This window comes from Crocodylus porosus, unplaced genomic scaffold (genome assembly GCF_001723895.1).
Source record: "Crocodylus porosus isolate Cpor-Errol unplaced genomic scaffold, CroPor_comp1, whole genome shotgun sequence".
NCBI classification, from domain to species: domain Eukaryota; kingdom Metazoa; phylum Chordata; order Crocodylia; family Crocodylidae; genus Crocodylus; species Crocodylus porosus.
This window is the reverse complement of record NW_017728949.1, coordinates 71,427,876-71,451,838: the sequence shown is the minus strand read 5'-3', so window position 1 is coordinate 71,451,838 and position 23,963 is coordinate 71,427,876. Positions and strand designations below refer to the sequence as shown.

At 41.2% G+C, this 23,963-nt stretch overlaps 1 protein-coding gene across 1 annotated transcript in view; it reads left to right on the top strand.

Moving 5' to 3' along the window:
• Window positions 1–23,963, top strand: part of LRP1B (LDL receptor related protein 1B) — a 1,585,724-nt gene that overhangs the window by 1,087,018 nt on the left and 474,743 nt on the right. The window lies entirely within an intron of this gene.

The following is a 23,963-nucleotide window of genomic DNA, read 5'->3' as shown; positions in this document are numbered from 1 at the left end:
TTGATCCTCATGCAGGTTTTCATTAGGAAGAATTCTCTTTTCAAACTTTGTAATAGTCAATGTAAAATTAATAGATGATATTCTGAAAGGATAAGTGAAGATAGCAATGTTGGGTTTCTTGGGAGTGTGGTATTTGAAGAAAACAAAATGAGGGTGATGTCTATAAACTTGCATAATAATCAGGTACTGCACAGGAAACATGTATATAGTTGACAGTGACAAATGTATTGTAAAATGTTAATGTTAATCTTCTGTACAAGTGAAATCACAGGGGGACACTGCATCATGAAAAGTTAAAATGTAGCTCTGTGCTGCCTGATAGTTAAAAAGGCAGTTGCTTTTTTTCTCACGTTGGCACCCTTTTTGGATTCTGTGAATCAGTTCCTAAGATGAGTGGTCATCAAATATATTTTCTGTTTCTTTGTTTGTTTCAGAAGCTAAATGTGGTTATTTTCAGGTTATTGTCTTGCTTTTCTTATTTTTTATTTATTTTAATTTGCATTTGCTCTGAGGAGAAAGAAGGAAACGAGGCATGAAATTACAATTTTTTGAGTACATTTTGCCTATTAATTCTTGTTTCCTGGTAGATCACTGTCTTGTTACTAAGCATCAAGCCTATATGGTTCTGAGAGAGCCTGTATGTATGGTCCTGTGTATGACCATAAACTGCATCTGACTGGAGGGTCTTGTGCCAACATGGAGAGGCGACTTGTGGCAGGGTAGCTCTTATAGAAAAATACCACAATGTTGCAATTTCCAGAGTAAGATGAGTATAGGGCACCTCAAAACTGTAGCGCCCCCGCCTTATGGATACCCCTTGATCGGAGAAAGGCTAAGGGACCTCACCCTGACAGAAACATACCATCGCTGAGGCATTAGGCAGCCTGCAGTAGTTCTTATCTCTTACTCTCTGGCAGAAGTTACAACCATCAAAGCACTGAACAACTGGATTCATTCTGGCCTTTGGATTCTGTCTCAGTGGTCTAAAGGTGGGGGTGGGGGGTAGGTATTGGACACCTTTCCATACTCATGCCTAGGCATATGCATCAAAAGTCTTGGTGTAGTGATCGCAGGACACAATACAAGTGGATTCATTAGGCACATGACTAGACCTTTCACAAGTACACCATGATCCGGAGGATCAATAGTTGCCTATACTACAAGGAAATGTATGTCTGATATTAGGATGAACTTGCTAACTATGGAGGTAAAAGGTACTTAAGACAGGACACAATACCACTCTTCAAATAGTTGAAGGGCTGCTATAAAGAAGAGGGAAAACACCTTTTATCTTTTGCTGCAAAGGAGGAGGACATTGTCCATTGGCTTAAAGTTGCAGGAAAACAGACTCAGATTGGATATTAGATATTAATTATTTCTTCACTGTTAGAACAGTGACGTGGTAGAATAGACTGTCTGGGGAGGTGGTGGACTCTCCACTGCTAAAGGTGTTCAGGAAGAAGTTGGACAGCCCCTGCTCAGAGATGATCTAGGCATAGCTATGCTTATATTGTAATCTGAATGTCTCCCTTGCCCCCTCTTTACTCCACTCCACCCCCTGCTGTACATGTGTCACTTTTTTAAGCCTTCCTCAGAGGCATTGGGTGTTGCCAGAAGCCAGCTGTGGATTTTGACTGGGGTGTGCCAATACTCCTGCTGTGACTTAGAGCTGGAGATTCCTGGCTAGAGTCTTATCCCTCCACTTAAGAACAGACTGATTGCTATATTTGGGGTCTGGAAGGAATTTTACCCCATAGTCAGCTTGGTATGTATTGTGGGGTTTTTTGCCTTCCTTCCTAGTGGGAGATGTGGATCCTATTCTTGGGATCTCTTGAGTGTATATTAACAATCTCTTATAGAAGCAGGGTGGTGTCCGCTGTGGTCCTACTGGTTTACTGGTAGCAGGGTGTTATGTCTCGTGTTGTGTTTAGCTTGATTATAGTTTTATTAAGAAGTTAGATTATGGATTTGTATAGGATGGTTTGGATAGGGATGACCCTCCTCTCCTCAGGCAGGGTGTTGGGCTAGAGAACCTATGGAGCCCTACTTAACTTGCAGCCCTACTTCTCTATGTTTCTGTAATTGATCCCTTGTTTGGATTAGTTTAGATGTTCCAAACCAATGCCTTGAGCAGGAAGCTTGATTAGATGACCTCCTGAGATCCCTGATATCTATATATGCCCCATACATACGCTCATACCTTCCCATGCTGGGTATATGTATATTAACTACACCTGGGTATGCACCTTTTCCCTCTCTCCCCCTTCCCCCATACTGGGTATATGTATATTATCTATATCTGGGGGCAGAGAGGATAAGTTTGTCTCTAATGACCACTTGTTTCTATATTGTTAAGAAAAAAATCATGCCAGTATTTATTAATTGAGGAAGAATTTTTGGTACTAGTGCATAAGTTGAAGGTCTAGGAAGACAAAGTGACTTAAATCAATTTTAAATACTGATTGAATCACAATGTAAAAATAGAGGGCTTGATTTACACGCACTTAGGAAGTTTGGTAAACTTAGTCACAGGAATAATCCTGTTCATATTAGTTGAATGTTATGTTCTTTACTTCTTCCTATCTTGGCATAATTCCAGGAGAGTAAATAACATGCATTTTCACTGCAAACTATAGTTTGCAGTAGTTGAAAAATAAGGGATATGACCTATGTTACATCAAAGAATCACCAAGAAATAGAGCTATAAGGGACCTCAGGACGTCATCTTATCAAACTGCATACTCAGGGCAGGCATACTTCTGCCTAGCCTTTCATAGTTAGAAAGTTCTTCCTAATATCCTACCAAATTTTCTGTAATTTTAAGACCATTATATAACCTGTCTTCTGTGAATACAGAAGATAGTTTATTACTATCATTTTTTACAACAATCCTTCATATATTTGAGATGTAGTGTCCAAAAGTCATTCAAATACTGTAGCTAAGGTCTCACCAGCACCGAATAGAGGGCACTTACACACATGTAGGGTGGCTGCTCGAACACTCTGTAAATCCAGTGCATTGGAGCAGACTTGATTAATTGAGTCTGCTGGAATGCAGAAATTAATATGCTCCAGCAGCCTCCAGCATCATGTGTATCAGCATCCCTACGCTGAAAAATGGCGGTGGGGCACTTTGAACTAGAGCTTCGCGAACGATCTTTAGTTTAAAGGACTCTGCCACCTTTTTTTTCAGTGTGGGGATGCTGATACATGTGACGATCATGTGCTTTTAATTACAGCAGCTCACTAATTAAAGTGCTCCCCTGTGCCTCCCGGAGCACATCTGTAAATGCCCTTAGTGACTTGTAAGTGACATTCCTGTTAATACAAAAAAATTAATTTCAGACAAGTTTTGGCTTTTCCTGGCAACACTAGCACAGTGTTGACATTCAGCTTGCAGTGCAGAATAGCCTCCAGGTTCTTTTATGTCCTAGTCAAGGCAGTAATTTCCTAATTTGTACTGTACGTTTGATTGTTTTGGCCTAAATGCCTTTCACTCTTTGTTACTGAAATTCATCTGATTAATTTCAGACGATTTCTACAACATATGGAGGATATTTTCAGTCCTCATTTTATCCTCCCAAATGTCTGAATTTTATTCTCCAAAATATCCACCCAGTTTGGTGTTACCTGAACATTTATTAAGCATGCTCTCCACACCATCTTCCAAGTGATTAATGAAGGCAAAGACAGCTAGAGAACCCTACTCAAACCTGCCTCACCTCCTCTTAGTTAGACCTCCAGTTGCTGATGGCTATTCTTTGAGCATAATGATCCAACCAGTTTTACAACCATATCATCTAGACAGTATTTCGTAACCATATGAGAAGGTTATTAACTGATTTGGAGATTCTCCTACAAATCAGATTTTCTGTAGGAGGATGCTGTTATAGACTTTTTCCTAAATTGGCCCTATTTGCTTTTCTAATGAAGTGTCCTTCCTGTTTTTATGATCATGTCACAAAGGATTAAACGTCATTGTGTATCCATATCTTCAGGTGCAAATCACCACTGTTTGCCACTTATTTCTCAGGAGTGGTTACCATTCTACCTTCTGTACCTCCGGCTGTGGACAGAATTGGGATGTCTCTGTAATTCACCAGCTTTAAAACAAAAAAACCAAAAAACCAAAAAACCTGGCTTGTATAGTCCCTTTATTCCTGTATAACTAGAAAATCTTTAAGTGGAGACTGCTTTATGCTTCCCTGGGGAGGAATCCAGTCTCTCTGGTGCCTTTAGAGTAGAGAAAATTATACACCAGTAATTCAGCCTTTCACATTATTTTAATTAATTGAACTTTTATTTACCCACTCACCTACTCTGTAACAGCGTGTTCTTTTCCTATAATTTTCTTGGTGCTGATAGCTCATGGTCAGTTTTATACTCTTGTAACAAGAATTCATTCTCTTTGCTTTGAATCAAGAATTCAATGAATCTTTCTCATTTACAGCATATGCTTTGTGAGTAAAATCAGTGTGACATCTTTTTAAGCCAATTTCACTTATAATTTGGGTGGAAAAGTTTGCTTTCTGTTTATTTAGGCTTAGAAATGTTTGGCATGTGCCCATTTGCAGAAGTGGTGCTTCTCTGAGTCTGCTGTCATCTTATCTTGTTGTGTTCCTGCTTCTTCCAGCACCACTAACCAACTGAGCCTGCAATATTAAACTTGAAAATCTCAGGATGAAATACAAACCCTAGTGTAGGTTTCTCTGCACTTTACAACTAGCAACCAGCAGAGGGAGCATCACTGGATTCTGAAAAGTGTGCAAGGAGCTGTTAGGGCAACAAGGGAACCTCAGAAAGGCCTGTCACCAAAATCTTTCATGAATTGCAGGAAATGATGGTGAGGAAGAACAAGCCTTGGCACTCAGTCTCTGCCTGTACGAATCTGTTTCAGTAGTGATATGTGTCCAACCACCAGTGCTGGCAGCTACTTTGGCACTAATTGCTGCTCAGCTAACTTTGTATATACTAGCACTGCAACCATCTACCACCCAGCTCTGGCATCACTTGGTTATCTCTGGAACCACAAGTTCTGTTGAGACTTCCATTAATTCTTATCAGGAACGGCTCCTTTTCAAGAATATTACAGTATGTTTCTGTTTTTGTTTTTAGAATAAAAGAGCAATAACATAGGGTTTCCCCCACTACTACTCTTATATTTTTCAGGTTATGTGCACACTTTTATGAGGAAAGTAGATGCACACATAGAAAAGAGTTGCTGTGGGCATTTCCGAGGCACTCTTCATCTTATCAGCATTACCCACCTTGGCTATATTTGACTCCAGGGCATATTCTAGGTGACATGAGATTATCTTTGTTGCATAGTGGACCTAGCTGTATGTTACCATTCCAAGAAGAAAGCCTTACCAGCTCCTACAGAAATGCAGCCATAATGAGATAAAGGTATATTTTGGAAAAAGCCTTTACTCTTATCCTCCTTCCCAAAGGAGGACCTTGTTACATGGTAATTTTGGGAGAGTCCTGGAGCTCTTAACACCCAGATTGTCCTCACATGAACACTTGAACTGGTTTTAAACTCTTGTTTGACACTCCAGGGCAGGATTATCTCTAATCTATGTTACCAAGCTCATGTTAGAACATAAGCAACTTGTGTGTCACCTTAGTGGGGGGGACATGTGCCCCCCCAGTGACCAGTCAGTGACCACATCCAATCTTGCTGATTGGGAAGAGGTCCCCCATGGCTGATCACTGCAGTTGCCACTGTGTTACACTAACATGTAGCTACTCTAGGCTACGTCTTAGTGTAAACATCCCACCTGTCCCCCCTCTCCACTGGCCTACATTGGGCTCACTGCCCTCCCCAGCACCACCGCTCCCGTGTCCTTGTCCACCTCTTGCTTGTGGCTGCCCACACTGCCTGTCCCAAGGCAGCAGACAGGGAAAGATTAACCTGCCAGGCCAGCCACTGTTGCTGCTGCTGCTGCTCTCTGGGCCAGAGGAGCAGCAGCTGGGCAGCTATGCAGGCAGGTTACTTCTTCCCTGTATCTTTCCCTGGAGAAGACAGCATGGGCAGCCACAAATAGAGTAATGCTCTAAGGGCAGGGGAAGGCAGGAGGGAGGGGGGAATCCTGGGAGGAGGACAGGGGTAGGGAGAGGGAGCTGGGGGATCCCCAGGGTGCAGGGAGGAAGCCTAGAATGGCGGTGGGGGAGGGGGTGTTCTTACCTTTTAGTCCTTCAGGTCCTTGCTGGCCTGAAGTGTGATTGCTCCAGACTGGAGCTAGCACTAACAATGATCAACATTTGTGCAGCTCACGATCTAAAATGTAACAAAGCCTTGAGACAGTGGCCAGGGAATTCACATCTCCTATTCCCAAAGATCAGATTTGTCTAAGATCTGAAGAAGAGAGTAACCTCAAAATGTAGGATTTAGAAAGACTTGCTTGTACTGTGATGATGTAGTTGGATCCAAGTGTCATGGAGTGCTCTCCATTAGAGTTTGCTTGCTTAGGACTGCTGCAGCCATGTCTGGTCTCTGAGAGTACCCCTTGAGGCCAGCCCAGGATTAGCTTTTAGAGCAAAGGGAAGCCTGAGATCCTTCCGTCTGTGAAGCCCTGGCCTTTTGGTCCCTCAGCTTCTGTGGTTCTCCATGACCCTGACTCACGGAGCCAGTTCCAGTTCTAGTTCCTCTTGACTTCAGCTCCTGTTGGGGTGATGCCATGCAACCCACAATTCACAGCAAAGCAGTCTCTTCAGTTAAGATATATATTGGTGCAAAGGTCAACCAGCCAGAATTTCTTCGTTCTCTCCACAGATATTAAGCAGTCCCTCCGTTTCCCATCCAGCCTGCATAGCCTTGAGCACTCCCAAATGTACTCAGCTCTTTTCCTTTAGAGTCTCTCCAGCTCCTCAGAGCTTTTCCATTGCTTTCAGTCCCTGAGACCTTTCTGACCAGGAGCTGCCAGGCTGGCTTGTTTCTAGCTTGTTCTCCCGCTGTCATGCTTATCTCCTCTCCACACTTTCTAGTTGTTGGGCATCTCAAGTTCACGGATATGTCAACAAAGCCATCAGACTTTGCTACTGCTACAGGCATATCTTTGTCTCCTCCTGCACATACCCAGCCTTAGCACTCAACCCTTCGTGCCCGCGTACAGCATCATACCAATGTACCTGTATGACTACTAGTTCAGGAGCTTGTGCATGCAGAGCCAGAGTGGAATGTGTTAGTCCAGCCCTGTGCCACTTATATTGTTTTATGAAGGCTTTGTCACTAGACTAATAGGTGTGGGCAATAATGTGGGTTTGTCATTGCCTTCATTGGTCACAACAGTACACATATAGAAGCTAGAAACGTGACAAGCCAGCGTTGTTGGAGTCTTAACATGGTGTGTTTTGAATGCGTGCCCACTAAGATGCTCCATCTGCTTTACCTCCTGTCTTTATAAACTTAAAAGAGAATACATTACTCTTCATCTTTAAAAAAAAATGGTAAATTGGATTATAAAGGATTGTAACAAATGTGAGATCTCATACAGCAACTAAAAATAAAAAATAAATGTGGACTAAAGATACTGTGCAAGGTAACAGGCTTTACACAGGAAACAAAAAATGCAAGGATTATGTTCAATAAATAGTTCCCTGAATACTTGAGAAAATGTAAATGATCCTTTTGCTAGCCTTAGAGCATCTCTGAGCAAAGAAAATCCAATTTAGTTTATAACTGTTTAGTGCAAATTTCATTCAGGTACAAAATCTAGGCAAGTTAAGCAAGTATTTAAAACTTGATAAAAGTATTCTAAAGGAAATATTCATTAACTAAGGTTTAATAATAGTGTACCTTTAGGGGATTAAGTTATACTTCATCTTTCAAGCCTGCAGATTTTATTTACACAGAAGCCTATAGCTTTCAGTGATTTATTGCTCTAAAAAAATAACTCATTAAGAGTTGTATTGATTTGTCTTCTGCAAAATGAAAGACACAAGTATAATCTGTGAGTAATATGAAGCACCTATAACATTTGGAATTTAAAACAATCATTTCTTTATTAAATGACAAAAAGCTTTAAGATATCACAATCTTTCTACCTATTTCGAAGTCATTTGGGCTGCAGAAGGTCATGTTACTGACTCTGGCAGTAATATCTACCTAGTCAGAAGATATTCAGTCAGCTGTGCTAAGTTAAAGAATAGGGCTAGGGGAATGAAATCTTTGCTAGCTGTAGAGACGAAAATAGAAGATTTATTTATGGTATTCTCTGCACATTCATGATTTTGGGACATAACTTCTGTGGTTCTTTCTAAAAGCATAGTGCCTCATGAATTGTTACTGCAACAAGGAGCATTGCAGACTGCAGAACAGGTAGTGACCAGAGTAAAGCCCCAGGAATTTCCTTTTCTGAGGAAGTATACAAGTTTTGCTACCATGCTTTTTTATTCAAACACTGGATAATTTATGTGTGATAAATGTAAGACTTTCCTACCATCCCTCACTTGTCTATTGCAGACTGAAAGAACTCTTACTTTCTCTGTAACGCTGAACTTCCTGGCTAGTGTTTTTTAATTCTTTAAGGGCTGTGAAGCAGTTGTTTATTATGTCATCTTTTAGTTATTTTGTTCCTCCTCCTCGTTAACTTTATATTTATCAAGCAAATGTTTTATTTAATTTGGAGGTTCAACCTATGGCAGAGAGAGAATAAATCTTAGGGTTTTTTCATGATAAAAGGTAAACAAGGAAACAAGACAGAACTGGCAGATGGAGAAAAAAATATTCTGATTAAGACTTGAGAAGGCTCTGGACTGGAAAACGATGTGGCAAGCATTGAAGAGCTTGTTGTGAAGCAGCTTTCAAAATGCAAACCAAAGATACATAAGCAAAGGGATGAAGAATAGTAGTAGCATTATAAGTCAATGGTATATCCTCACCTGGAACTCTGCATTCAGTTCGGTGCTGTGCATGAAAAAAAGTATAAGCAGAAACAGAAAGAGTTCAGAAACAGCCATGAAAAGAAGTAGGCATGGAAAATTTTCATATGAAATGGGATTGAAAAGATGGGAACTGTTTACATAGGACACATGAAAAAGACACAAAATATTTAGTGTTTCAGAGAAGATGAAGTAGGCATTTCTGTCCACACTTTGGGTGGGCATGTCTGTTCACATTTCCTTGGAATCTAAAAAGAAGAACATTCAGTAAAATTGCAAGAAAGCAGTTTTAAAATCTAACAGGACACATTTTTCATACGTTGCATTATTAACCTGTTGACTAACTGCTAGAAGATAGCAAGGCTGAGAGTTTAGTATGGTGCAGAAAAGGCTCTGATCACTTATTATGGAAATCAAATAGAGTGAGAATAAATAAGAAGGCTTTAGAGAATTAAGCCAACTTCTGGGCAGGATATCTTTCCCTGTGTGGGAGAGTTTATCAGACTGGCAGAGTGGCAGCTAACTCCAAGGAAAGAAGGGGTCGCTCATACCTAGATCCCTTCTTTCGACTCAGTACATATCAGCACAGGGAATACTGGTCCTCTTGGCCCTCCCCGCCTCACTTCTTAATTTTTAAAGCCTTTTTGTGCACCTGTGGGCCATCTAATGGTACATCTGTCCCACCTTAGTATTGCCCTCCTTACTGTATATTAAGCTGCGAATCCAGGATGCTGTGGAATTGTTTTTTAGATCAGGGAGTATTTCCCTCCCCCCGAGATGGTCTCCAAAGAACTGTTTGCTTTCCTCATACCATTATGACACCAGAGTTAGCATTAAAGGGAATTACAATAGGAACTCAATACTAAGAGGTGCATAAGAATTATAATTTGTTACAATGTTCACTGGTGTTGAGTGATGAAAAAGGCTAAATCCCAAATTAAAGCCATTGGACTTAGCTTCTAAACGTCTGCCCATGAGGTCCTGAAGTCTTGGCAGGCTGAAGTAATTCTTTTTACCCTGACTTTGCTTCACAGTTGGAGTCCTTGGTAGGAAAGGACTTTTCTGTATCAAACTCGATAAAAGGCTCCACAAGCTGAAAGATTTCAAAGCTACTTTATGCTTTTTGACAATGTTTTTCTCTGTGCCTCAAAAGAAACACAAATATCAGGTATTCCCCTAGTTTCTCATTTGCTTCAGCTGTTTACCGCCCAGTCTGAGATGCGTTGTAGGAAGTGACAATGGTTCGATAGACACAAGCAGTCTTTGGCCGCCCAGTCTGCCTCCCACGTTCCATCCAGTAATAGGCAGGACTTTTGACGACGTCCTCAAGAGACCCACCCCGCCTGCACCTCTGCCCATTTCTTTACAAGTGGCTTGCCTCACCATTTCTAACTTAGGGCATGAACCCAATTACAACAGACCAGTGGGCATTGGATACCATTATAGCTAAATATACAATCCATTTGAGCTTACTACCCCATAGCCTCTTTTTTTGTCTACTTCCAGGGAGCCATCTCATAAGAACTTGCTTCAGCAAAATGTTTCCTCTTTGCTTGCTCCGGTTATGATAGAGGAAGTAACATTGAATGGTAGGGAGACAGATTCTGAAGAAAAGGGGGACAGCACCAATCTTGGATCAAAGAAAGATCGCTGCTTCTATTCTCAACTTACGATTCAAGATGGTCAAAGTATCATTGTACCATCTCTGTAGGAGGAGAACTTGTTTTTAATCTCTTTGGGATGTCAGTTTACAATCAAATCTCCCCACAAGAAATATCTCCAATTTGTGGTAGGTCAAGATCGTTATCAGTACGAGGTCCTGTTCAGCCTGTCAGCAGCCCTGAATCTTCACCAGTAGTTGTGTAATTCAGATGACAGAGTGAAATAGTTTGTCCCTTCCAATGAGATTGACTAGTGAAACGGCCTGTTCACATGATGTAGTTTTTCATGTCAAGACTGTTATTGAACCCTCAAATGCTCCACACTTGTGTGTGTATCACTGCTGTTGTTTCCCACACAATAGGTGGGATTCATAGGAGACATTTTAGGCTCTGTAGCAGCCATAGTTTATCTGACATAGGATTGCTTTTAGTCCTGATTTTAGTCAGACATCAATCATCTTATGTGGCTATACTCTGGCTGCAAGGTATGTGCTTTCTGAGGAAATGTCTGCTATGCATGACACTGCAAATGGCCTCAATGGTTTACTCTGACTAAGATGACGCAATGATTTGTTCAATATGTGTAACGAGCTAGTTTCTCGCTTTAAGGGTTATCAGTAACATTTATGACAGACATTTTCCTATTAGCAGGGAGAGTAACAACCTCTGGGCACAGGATATTTGTATGCCTTAGGAGGCAAAAATTCATATCGGTGTGTGAGAGACTGAAGTGGTGCAGAGATCATATCAGCCCTTTCTACACTGTATATACAGGTGTCATGTGCAAATTATGACAGACAAAGTTATTTCAATAACATATGTAATAGGGGGACACAAAATCCTGTGTACTTATTCAGGAGGGTGGGTTTATTCATCACCAAATATATCCATCAGCAATAAATATTCCTGGTCTCCAAAATGCCAAGCAGACAGACTTCCTGAATTAATGTCCTTATACTCTGTATAGGAGATCCATCGTGTGAAATATGAAGAGTAGCTGGATTATGATGTGCCCTATGGGTAATGCTGAGGCAAAGCCCCTCTGAGATAATCTGCAATGGTGCAGGCACAGCCAAAGTCAAGATAAGCATGTGAAAAACACCTCTGGAAGGTGTTAAATAATTTCTTTTTCTTGTTGGAGAGTTTCCTGTCTCAGAGCCATTTTACAGGGCCATTTGCTCTGATGGAGATATATCTGCATTCGCTTCTAAAGGCCAATTTTTTTTTGTTTTGTTCTCTGTAGGTACATCTACATGAGACACTTTACTACACATTAGACTAACCTAAAGTGCAATAAAGCATCACCATCAACACATGCACAGGACTTACTGGACATTAAATTAGTCCAATATGGCATTTGCTACTACCAACACATACAGGTACTAGATAAATGGTGCATTAGTTAATGCACCATAGTGCATGTGTAGACTCAACTTGCTCCTGGTCAGTCCAGGCAGCAGCGGGGTTGCTGAATCCTGGCTAAGCCCCAATGCAGGGGGAGCTGTGCCAGTTGCAGGGGCAGCTGTATGCCTGCCACATGGGAATTAAGACCGGCTCCCATGCCCCGTGCCACCCCCCAGGGGAGCCTGGAACTCCCTCTGGCTGCTATAGAGGGGCAGAGCAGGGCAGGAGGAGCCCAGGACTGGGCCACCTCCTGTCAGGCACAGTTTGCTCATGACAAAGGCAGACATGTAGACATGCGCCCAGTGTGTTCTCAAAAAACCGATGAGTTACGCTTATAGAATGAAAAGGCTTGCTTATTCAGAGAGCAGTGCTCTGCCTGCTGTTCTGCTGTTCCCTCCTGCCATCCCCAAGCCAATATAACAATTGGCACATAACACTCTTAAAGGTGTCTACACATCTTCCCCTTTTACATGTAACATATCCCCATATAATACTAACATTGGAAGTTTAGTTCAAGCCATAGTTAAAGCACATTTTACATGTTCCTATTAGTCTTTGTATTCACTTCCTAGCTCTAAGTGATCTTCAAAGTTTCTCTGCATTCTCAATCCTTATTGGTTCAGTTCTTGTTTGGTTTCCTTGTTCAGCTGTTTCTACTCCTGTGTCATTTTCAATCTCCTTTGTCATTTCTTGTTCCTTTTGATATTAGTTCTGTTTCCTTTCATGAATCTCTTGATGCTGCTTCTTTTCTCCCCTTTATAAACTGCAAATGTCGCCTGTTCCTTCTTAGCACCTGTCCTGCCGGTGTAGGAATCTGTAGCTTTTTTCAACAATTTTGTCACTATTTCTACTTTATTTGCCACCAAACCATTGGATTGTGAGTATTTAGAATGTGAAGTGCTGTGACTATCTGTTTGCAAACTCTTTAACCTCAAGACAGCTGAAGCGAGGTCCGTTGTCTGTTCTCATGATTTGTGGAATCCTTTGTCTAGCAAACATTGATTTAATGTGAGTTATGACCTGGTTTGCTGTTGTGCTTTTGAAAAATGTAATTGCAGGATAGTGATAATAATAATCCGGCACTAATACATATTTTCCTCTGAGTATATAAATAAGTCAATGCCCACTTGATACCGCAGAGTTATGGGCTCCTCTGTGAAAGTCATGGGCTCTTTTCTTTGTGCTAATCTGTACTTTAGGCACGTTGTACAAGCCTTCACAGTATCTTCTATGTCATTATTTATGCTGGGCCAATATAGAACACCCCTTGCTCTGCTTTTGCATTTTTCAATGCCTATGTGCCTCTCATGTATCCTGTGTAACAAGTTTTTCTTTATCACTGTTGGAACAACAAGTCGTGAGCCTTTGAACAAAATGCCATCCAGTACTAACACCTCTTCCTTGAATGGAGAGCAGGGGCTAGGTATATGTTTTCCTGGGCAACCAGCACAAATAATTATTATCACTTTTTGCAGTGTCGTGTCCTGAGCAGTAGTTTTTGCAATTAGTTCCCACATTTTATCTATGACAGGAATCACTCCTTTAATGAGATTAACATGTACTATGTCTGAAGCTGGAATTCTGTTCAGTATCTGCAATAAGTAGATGTTTTCCTGGCATGTATTGTTATGTCTAGATCATACATGTCTTGATCATATTTAAATAGTTGGAAAACATTTTCTTAGCAGACTTTCAGGTTTAAAAACCCTTTGTCGGGCTAAGGAAGCATCTGCAGTTGGTGTGTGCTCTTCCTGGATGGAATAGTAAAGAAGCCAGAGGGTGGTATGCATTCAAGAAAGGCAGTCAGTGAAGATATAAATTGAGAAGTCAGTGGGTGAGAGACAGTTGTGGGGGCGGGGGGTGGGAGGGAGAGCGGGGATGAATGTAGCAGGTAAATAGTGGAGGGGTACCTGTGGAGTTAGATGTCAGGCAGGTTATAATGTGTCAATGTTTATACTTAGTCCAGGATTTTTTGTATCCAGGAGGTTGATGAAGTGAAGTGCATAGGCTTGTCTGTAAAAAGTGTTTTGTAAGTTCCATTGCAACTAGGAGGATTAGAAATGAGATAATGGAGAGATAGTGGTTTTCTTGTGAGAAATGCAGCCCCACAGGTAATTGGATATTCTTATTTTTAATAGATTTCCAGTGTGCTTTCATTCTGGTGCACAGTTGTTTGGTCTCTCCTACATATTTTCCATCAAGGCATTTGGTGCATTGGGTTAGATATATTTTATTTCTGGAGGTGCAGCTGTAAGATCCGTAAATGCTGATGGTTCTGTTGTAGGGTGTAGTAATTGTGGGGGTGGTAGAGGTGTGTTGTCAGGTTTTGCATTTCTTGTCATGGCATGGTCTGGATCCATTTGGTGTGTTCTGGGCCATAAGAAGTTTGCTTCTGGTGATGAGGTTAGTGAGGTTTGGTGCTTGTTTGAAGGCTAGGATGGGTGGTTCTGGGAAGATCTGTTTAACAATAGGGTCTCCTTCTAGTATGGGTTGCAATTGTTTGAGGATTTTCCACATGGGTTCAAGGGTGGGGGTGATATGTCATAAGCAGAGGTGTGGGACTTGTGAGGGGTTTGCTTCTGTACTGCAGCAAGTCTTCGTGTGGTATCTGGGTGACTCTTTCAAATGTGCACTCTATCTCTCTGGAGGAGTGTCCTTGTTGAGTGAAAGCCTTTTTAAGATTAGTGAGGTGGCAATCCTGGGTGTACTCCTCCATGCAAATTCAGTGGTATCTTAGTGCTTGGCTGTATATTACAGCTTTCTTGGTGTGTTTAGGGTAATTGCTGGTTTTGTGCAGATACATATGTTAGTCTGTGGGTTTCTTATATAACACGGTCTGTGTTTTCTGATTACGGGTACTGATAATTTTGTCTAAAAAGGAGATATTGGTGCTGGAGTATTGAAGAGATAGTCGGTCGGAGGGATGATGATTGTTAAAATTCTGACGGAACTCAGAAATCCGAGATTGCAGGTTTTCAGTCCAAATGATAAAGGTGTCATCAATATAACTTAAGTATAGCAAGGGTTTCATGGTGCAGTCCTTGAGGAATTCTTTTTCCAGGAGGCTCATTAAAAGGTTGGCATACTGTGGAGCCATTTTGGTACCCATAGCTGTGCCCATGGTCTGGAGGAAGTGTTGGTTATTAAAAATGAAATTGTTATGTGTGAGGATGAAGTGTATATGGTCAGTAATATCTTTGGGTCTGTACGCTGATTTCTCCCCTTGCTCTTGTAGGCAGGCTTAGAAGCCATCCCGGTGTGGGATGTTGGTATATATATAAGCTTGTAACATCCATGATTGCTAGGAGGGTGTTACTGGGAAGGTGCCCTATGTTTTTAAGTTTCTGTAGAAAGTCTGTAGACACTAAGTAGTGTATAAGTCTATAGACATGATATATCAATGACATCTTCTTACAAGAAAACTGCTCTCTCTTCAGTGTCTCAGTTCCAATCCTCAAAGGGAACGTTGTCAGTTCCTGATGAACATTAAAGTGTAATTGATGTCAGACTCATCTCAATTTAAGTAATCAGTTAGTCTCGGATAGTTATCACCTTCTCCATAAGATTTTCCTTTTCCTTTTTTTTTTCCTACTGAGGCAGTCATTGCTCTTCAACCAGCTGGCTGAAGACTGCCAGGACCCTTCTTGATACAATATTCTGCGCACCCACACTCTCTCCAGCCATGACTTTCTGATAATGGAGAAAAGAAGAAATGTCTGGGTGTGTAGTTTCTTGCATTATTGGTCCTTGTGTCCACCTTAGTATAGTGAGGGCAACATCAACCATACCCTCTTCCATTCCACCGGGCATTAATTGATAGTCCATGTAATCTGCCTGAGTCTGTCAGAGTCCTTCCTATGCCTCTGACTCAAATAAGTCACTACCAACTTAGTCCTGGTTAGCCTCCACCAGGGCTTTAGAAAATGAACAGACTCATGTTTAAACAGCCTCCCGGCTTATGTGCAGATAGTTACTCTTCACTATCGCTTCGTGTCTAGGAGGTTTCTTCCCCGCTTCCTAAGTAGAGAATACAAAGTTAACTTATCTCTGTTCTTCTATTCAGGTCATTATGGTATCTCCTTCTCGGTCCTTCTTACCGGGCTGCCATGCGGAGGCTTCAGGTTACCTGAAAGCCGCTTTGTCTGGGCTTCTTCCCTGTCAGCTCTCCACTAGAGATGACTCCCTGAAAGAGCCTTTCTTGCAGCCTCCTGGATGCTCTCAGCTGTTTCACTCTCATTCTGCTGGATTCAGGAACTTCCAGTTCTGGTTGTTCCCCCTTTGTGTGCTCCAAGTCTCTCAATACTGGAGCTCACATTCCTTCCTCCTCCCCTCTGGAAACACCAGGAGAAGAAGGATCCCTGCATGCAAGCACCCTTCCAACCCCCCGTATCTTACTCTCTGCCACCAGTGTCTCTTCTCTTCCCTTACAAACTAACAATCATTTTTCACATATGAGCCTATGAACTTCATTTCATCAATCTCCTGAATACAAATATCATGGATTAAATATAGACATTGGATTTATTACACATTGCAACCTGCCTGACATCTGACTCCCCATGTACCTCTCCACTACTTACCTGCTACATTCATCCCCCTGCTCCCTCCCCCCCGCCGCCCTCCCAACTGTCTCTCACCCACTGACTCCTCAGTTTACATCTTCCCTGACTGTCTTTCTTGCATGCATACCACCATCTGGCGTCTTTACTATTAATTCCATCCAGGTAGATCATGTACCAACTGCAGATGCTTCTTCAGCCTGACAAAGGGATTTTAAACCCAAAAGCTTCCTAAGAATTTTTTTTTCCAACTATTTAAATTGGTCTAATAAAAGATACAAGATTCACCCAAAGAACCTAGTCTGCCTATGTCCTTGGACCAACACAGCTACAACCTATACCCCTAGATCATACATTTGCAGTTGAAAGAAAAGTCTCTGTAATCTGGGTGGCATATCTGATAACCCTTTCTTTGCTATAGTTACTACAGTTTTATGATTATTTTCAGCTAGCACAGGCTTCCCATAGATAAATAGATGACATTTCTTACAGCCATATACTGACTTAAACTTTGTTTCTCAATTTGTGCATATAGACACTCTGGCTTAGAGAGTGCCCTAGATACTTATGCTGTTGGTCTCCAGCTGTCCCCTTGTTTTTGAAGCAAAGCAGCTCCAATGCTTCTTTCGAAGCATCTTTTGACAGCGTACTGGGTCTTTTAGCGTCATCATGTTTTAGTAATGGAGCTCTCATTATTTTCCCCTTCAAGTTTTTTAATTGAGCTTCATGTTCATGTTCCCATATCCACTGAGCATTCTTTTGTAGGAATGACCTAAGGTATTTGGTCTGCTCTGCTAACTTGGGGAGATATTTCCCTACAGAATTGATCATTCCCAGTAATCTTTGCATTCTTTCCTTATTTGTAGGGGGTGGCTTGTTTGTAATGGCTTTAACCCTTGCAGGATCGATTTGCACCCCTTCCTCAAAGAGCTCTTCTCCCAGATATATTAGTTCTTTGACCCTGAATTTGTGTTTTTATTTTTCAGTATCAGACCTGCTCCGCAAGTTCTTTCTAGTGCCTTTCTTAGCCTCAAGTCATGTTCTTCCATAGCATTTCCTCAAACTAATACATCATCAGTAAAAACCATAGTTCCATCAAGACCTTCAAAAATGTGTTGCACCTTTCTGTGCAATACTTCAGATGCAGAACACAGTCCAAAAAGAAGACTACAAAAGCAATACCTTCTGAAGGGAGTATTGAAGGTAATAATCCAGTGCTATTCTTTTCTAGGGGAACTTGCCAAAACCCAGAAGAGATATTTGAAGTGGAGAAATATTTAGCTTCTGCCACATTGCCCAAAACCTCTTCCCTGGTGAGAATGGGAAAATGCTTCCTTTTGATGTACCTGTTTATTTGCTTAGGATCCAGACACAATCTCAAGGATCCATCTTTTTTTTTCTATTATGACAGTAAATGAAGCCAAGAAGTTGGTTGCTCTACTTTTTCTATTATGTCCATTAGGGGTGTGCAAAATGGGCTATATTCAATTTGGATTCAGATTTGGCCCAAATTAGGGATAGGAATTCTGCTCATTGATTCAGATCACTGTCCTGATTTGATCTGGCTGAATCCTAATCTGAAGATTTGATGCTGATTCAGAGAATCAGCGATTCAGCCAGAGGCACAGCTTTAAATGTTTTTTCTACATACCTTGAGGTACCAGGTGTGGCACATGAATGCTATGATGGTGGGGTGGATGGACTATCCCACAGGAGCACAGGGGGACCTCCCCGTATACTCAGCAGTGAACTGAGAAATGAACCAGAAGTACTCCCCAGTTCAGCGATCAGCTGTAGGGGGACCCCGGGTGCCCCCCCGACCCAGGAGGCACCAGTCACCAAGCCAGGGGGCGGGAGAGGGGTCCTCTGTACATTCCCCAGCAGACCCAGAATTGGACCAGAAGTGCTTCTTGTCCACTTCCGGGTCTACTGCTAAGTACGCGGGGGACTCCCCTCCCTCCCCCACCCCCATGGTCCCATGGGATGCTCTATCCACCCCAGGATCTCAGAATTCACAAACTGCCTGATACCTTGAGGTATGGAGAAAAAACATTTAAAGTTGTGTCTATGTCTGAATCACTGAATCTTTCTCAATTGATTCAGGGGGTTCTGATTCAATTAGAAGATCTAATTTTATTTGGATTTGGAGATTCGGCTGCCAAATCAGGCTGAATCTCAACTGAATCGAATCAGTGACTAAAGCTTCACACAGCCCTAATGTCCATGTTAACTAATCTATCTAATTCCTTTTTCAGTTTCTCCCGTAGTACAATGGGAGCATTTCTTGGAGCATGTATGGTGGGAGTATTTGGTTCTTTTAATTCTATCTTGTACTCAGTTAACAGTTTCCCTATGCCTTGAAACACATAAAACTTTTCTACAGTCTTGTTTTCTAGTCCCTCCATGGCATTCATTCCCTTAATTAAACCTAGAGTTTTACACATTCACAACCCAATAATTGGCACTAGCTTTCCTGGGACTGTGACAAACTGAATTTGTACTATATTACCCTTGTGTCTGACATGCAATGCACAAACACCCTTGGTTTCAGTCATGTTCTTATTAAGTCTTACTTTCTTATTCTCATACTAATTAGCTTAGTTTTCATTTTTTAATAATGTATTCTGTATTCACAGGTATTACATTGACCTGTGCCCTTGTATCTAAGTTGAAAGTTACCATTAGTCCTCTTGTGTCACAGGTAATTGTCTAACCTGCAGAAGAACTAACTTTTCCTTCATTGTACCAATGAGGAATTCTTCCTTTTCCTCACTGCATACAGCATGCATCTGCTGTCTCTTTTCTAGTGCATCCTGCTCCTTTCTGCAAACTCTTGCCAAGTGATTGAATCATTTACATTTGCTGTAGCACTTTACCAAATACACGGTGTTGCATGTGTCTGTGGTAACTCCCACAGCATCTGCAGCTAACCATTGTTTCTTCAAGCAAGTCTCTTTGGCCTCCACTTGCCTGCTTCATAGTGACGTCCTCCTTTCTGTATTGCTTGTGTGTTGCCTTAGGTTTTTGCAGTCTTGTAATCCTTTCTAATTCAGGTTGTTCTCCTTTTTCTCCAGCTTCTGGAGCCTTGCATTTGTTGTATCAACCTCCTGGCACGTTCTAACTGCCTTTTCCAAATTAAGCTCAGGATCCTCTAGCAGTCTTTTCCTGAGGCTTGTATCACTTATACCCATTGCCGTTTGGTTGCTGATCATGGACTGTTTCAGATCTCCAAAGTTGCATGTCTGGCTCAGCAGTCTGAGGGCTTTGACAAACTCCTCTATTGTCTCACATTCTTTCTGCTGTCTCAAATTCAAAGGTTTGAATTTGACAGCAAAGGTTTGAATTTTGAAACTCAAATTCAAAGGTTTCATTTTGTTTGGGTATACAATATTCCTCAAGTTTTTTTATTACTGTGCCATAGCTTTTTTGTTCTGCTTCTGACAGTTATAGGCTATTATAAAGAGACAGAGCTTCTGGGCATGCTATATTTAAAAAAAACAAAAATTGCTACCTTGAGTGAATCTTCCTTCTCTGTAGCTCTGCTGGCCATCATATGTATGGTGAAGCTCTGCTTAAATTTCTTCCAGTTTTCTGCTGTATTGTTGAACAGCTTTAACTCCTCTGGAATTCTGAGAGGTTCCACTTTTTTTATTTTTTGCCTTCCTTCACACCCCACTCCTGGTACCATGTGCTGTTCTCAAAAGACCAAGGTGTTAAGCTTATAAAAAGCTTGTTTATTCAAAAAGCAGTGCTTTGCCAGTAATTTTGCTGCTCCCTCCTGCAATCCCTGAGCCATGTAACAACTTATACATAGGTCTCTTAAAGGGGGATTCACATACCTGGGAACACATTAATGAGCCCCAATTTTTTGTGCTATAAAAAATTGGGTACATTAATTGTATATGTAGACATGTCCTGTGTGTAGGAAAACTATGACAGTGGTCAGAAGCTGTCAAAACAGAATGGCTGTATTCTGATGGAACAATAGGCTATCTATCAACAGGGGTATTCACTGTACATGATACTCTCTTCTGCCAATAGTATCAGATACTGAAGGGACTGTTATAGCCTGACAATTTTTCCAGACGTTCAAAAGTCAAAAAAAGTTAGAGGCTATTTTAAGAGAATTTTTTGAAGAGACTGGCATTGGAGGACATTCACATGTCACGTGCAACATGAAAAAAAAAAAAAACTCAAATGAGCAGAAAAGTATGTTTGCTTTGGGAATCAGACCAAACCCAGGCCTCCAAGGATTGGTGAGGTCAGAATAATAGGAATTGTGTTCAGGAGTTTACCATTTTTGTAAGAACAAGAACCATAGGTCTGGTTAAAAAATATTTTGATAGACCTTTGCTTCATTCCTGAAGGAACTAAGAAATCAGAACTCTCACTGCAGGATGGTCTTGGGGAGAAGGGAAGGTGGTGTATTTAAGCCTGTGGATTATCTGCAAGACACTAAATCTTAGGAAGCTAGGTTTTGGGTTCCTGCTGGACAAAAAATGTAAGAGCTGTGTAGGCATTTTCTGGTGTGGTAAATTTGGGACAAAAACATCTTGACCTACATTTCTGGAATCCCTTTCTATTACCAGCAGCTTCTGAAGTGTACAAAAGCAACATTGTGCCCTACCCTCTCTTTTTATATACTTTGATGTTCTTTTTGATGTTCTCAGTGTTCATTAGCCTGCAGAAATAAGATTTTTGAAGGGTAGAAACTTGTTTCTGAAATTAAGTCTCACAGGTTTTCATACAGTACTGTTTTTGCCCAGGTAGAATAAGCATAATTTCTGCCTGTTCACATAAAGGGCTGTATACTTCCCTTTTAAATACAAAGGGGTATTCATTACTTTGTGTTATTAGAAATCTACTTTTAATAGTAGGAATACTCTTTCCAGGAATGTTATTAAAGGGTATAATTATGACTCAGTAGTTTATCTGATAATATTTAAATCATTAAATTATTTATGCATTCTCATTTTGGGAAAAACAGACAGTTCCCCTTTCTTGATTTGGTCATTATAAAAGTACACATGCCTAATTGAAATTCAATTGTATGATAGTATTTAAATATTAACAATTTTTTTGTTTTTATACCTTAATATAATAGTATTTCATTCTGACTCCTTAGTTGTTTAGACATAATAGTGATGGGTCTGAAAGTCAATTTGAAACCTACCCCAAACCCAGCTTCTTTGCACATAATGGGTGGTTGTATACATTCCAGGAGGCTTCTCTGATGTGCTGTAATTACAGCGTGTTGGAGCAAACTCAGTTAATCGAGTCTGATGGGGGCATGCTTATTAGCATGCTCCAGCCAGCCTTCACATCTCATTATCAACATCCCTGAGGTTTAAAATGGCGGCAGGGGTGCTTTAACTAAAGCTTATTTGACAAACTTTAGATAAAGCACCCCATCACCATTTTGAAGTGTGGGGACACTGATACACAAGATGCTGTGGGTGCTTTAGAGTGGATAGTTTATAATTATCATAACTGCTGTATATTGTACATTTTTTCGGTTACTGGTAAGACTAGTTAGTACAACATTTTTGTACAGGAATGAGATTTTTCAAGTCCACATTATATCTTTAGGCATGAAGTTCTCTGGTTAATAATCAATCCACTTCAGTTATTAATAGCTGTTGTTCAGTTTACTTAGATTTGTGTTTTCTTCTAAAATACATCTACTGAATCATTTAGGGCTTTACAGTAATGTTTTGCCTTTGCAAAATCTCTCAGGTTTTACTAATTTGTACATGATTTCTTTTGGGAAATACCACTACAAGAATTCCTATATCCTCTGGATTGAACTGTTCTGTGTGCTAATACAGTTTTCTTGTACAGGTTGCTGATCACAATGCCGGGCTTTTATGTGACCACAGTAAGGGAAACAAAATGATACATTTAAGAAGATAAATGAGATTACAATGAATCATATATAAATCTATCCTATTTAAACTTTAGCACTGATTAGTTTTTGCCATTCAGTGTAATCCTAAGGGTAATTTTACACAATTATTAAACATGTCTCTCTTAGGGTGCATACAGTTGTTTACTGCAGCTGCTTTATGTTCATATAGCTTTTTTCAAGCCTCATGAATGTAGACCAGGAGCAGTGTGTACAGCCATTTGCCAATGAGAGGAGCTGTGCAGGGAACCTGGTATAAATAACTTGGGGTGGGGGGAGGAGCGGGATAGACGGTCCATATGGAGGGCGCTTGGGTGATTCAGGGGACAGGGTGGGGGGTTGTCCATCTGGAGGTGGGAGACTTGTGGAGTTAAAAATATCCAATTTGAAGTAGAGGGGGTAGGAAGAGCCCAGCCCTAAAGCCAGAGTGAGTGCCTGGACTTTCCAAGTCCTGGAGGCTGTGCTTAGAATACATAAAGGTTAGTAGGCTGGCTTAACCCATTCCCATTGTAAGTTAGTTCACCTGCACAGGTGAACTAAATTACATCAGGCTCACTCTTTTTGCCCAATATAATCTCCCTGGACACGTGTACAGATGGCCATTTAGATTGGCCTAACCCTTGTTAAGTTGGTCTAAACATAGCAGCTGTACATGCCCTTAATGTATGTGAAAATAGGATTTCCTGGCAAACAATAACAATATCCATTTCAGTCTATTAATTAAACCATAACTGTATAACTTCTGGGTACTGCAGGGAGGCCACACAACCCACAGGCCACTGATTTCCAGGCTACAGGCTACAGGTGGCATGGGCTGCACACTGCAGTGGCAGCACTCCTGACGTGTCCGCTCTTGGCCTCGTGCATCACAGCTTCACTTCTGGCCATGCTTGCAGCTTGGCTCCAATCCCTCTGGCTCAACATAGGGGATGGACAGCACAGACTCCTTCCTGGCCCCCTTTATACTGCTCAACCCTGCCCCAGAAGTTGGACAGGAAACAAGCTGGAAGAAAAAAAGAGCTCAGAACCCCCAGCCACCATAGCAGTCAGGGTGGGTGAAGGGGGGTGGTGGTAGCTGGGAAGGAGCCCATGGACCTCATGCTAACCAGTTGTATGCTTCATTCAAGCAGCCCATGGGCCTCCACGTGGAGAGGCTTAAATTAAACAATTGCAAATGAATTTGCACAGGATTTAGAGTAACAGGCCATCTTCATCTCTCTTGAATGACTAAGTTTTCTGGGTATAATCATCGTTATTGTGGGCTATCAAAGTGCACTGCAAATGTCAAAGAACACTAGTTACTGTCAAATTGGGGATTTGTTTTATCAGAAAAAGCCAGGAACCCTTGTGATGATTAGTAAAATGTCTATAGATATATAAAATATTAGTTAATATTATTTTAAGTATTCCAGTGGATGTTATCTCATTGGAAGGAATACAAATAGCTTGCTTTTGGCATGGACAGCTAGAGACCTTCTGGGTAAAAATTCGTGGGAAATACGGCACAGGGGACACAACGGTGGGAGTCTACTACAGACCTCCCACTCAAAG